The sequence below is a fragment of the Thunnus maccoyii genome, chromosome 11 (genome assembly GCF_910596095.1).
Source record: "Thunnus maccoyii chromosome 11, fThuMac1.1, whole genome shotgun sequence".
Classification (NCBI taxonomy): domain Eukaryota; kingdom Metazoa; phylum Chordata; class Actinopteri; order Scombriformes; family Scombridae; genus Thunnus; species Thunnus maccoyii.
Window position 1 is genome coordinate 21,161,018 of NC_056543.1, and position 524 is coordinate 21,161,541.

General features: G+C 28.6%; 1 protein-coding gene across 1 annotated transcript in view; it reads right to left on the reverse strand.

The window, feature by feature from the left end:
• Positions 1–286: 286 nt before the first annotated feature.
• The window catches only part of irs2b (insulin receptor substrate 2b), a 12,601-nt gene continuing 12,363 nt past the window's right edge, over positions 287–524 (reverse strand). The window contains exon 2 of the mRNA XM_042426307.1: positions 287–524. This exon is cut by the window's right edge and continues 1,771 nt beyond it. The gene's annotated coding sequence lies outside the window, so the exon portion shown is untranslated.

A 524-nucleotide genomic window follows, 5' to 3' on the forward strand; every position in this document is an offset into this window, starting at 1 on the left:
GCAACCTTTAGATGCTGAATAGAAACATTATCCAAATGCAAAACACTGCTCAAAACACCAATAGGCTCGATTAGCAAAAACAAACAGAAGAAAAGTTTCCATTTCAAATTTGAAGAAAAAAAAGTACAAACAGCAAAAATCTGATTTTAAGGTTTAACAAACATTATTAACAGTATTTATACATTTGGTATGTCTTTGTAAACTAATTTTCAAAAGTGTAAATATTGCATATATGCCATTTGTGTTGTACCTAACTAACAAGAATTAATTATGTCAAGTATTAATGATTTCTCTTAAAATCTTTTTTTTTTTTTTCAGAATTACAGCATTAGAAAATGTCCTCATAGTGGCATCCGTTTCACAAGACTATCCCAAGACAGTTTAAAAAAAAGAAAATCAAAGCCAAACCATACTGGTTAGCATATAACTTAATTAGTGCTTTTGTTGTATCAGAAAGTTCACTCAAACACATAGTATGTACAGTACAAACAGCATAAGTTATTTAACTTAACATCTCTCAAAGT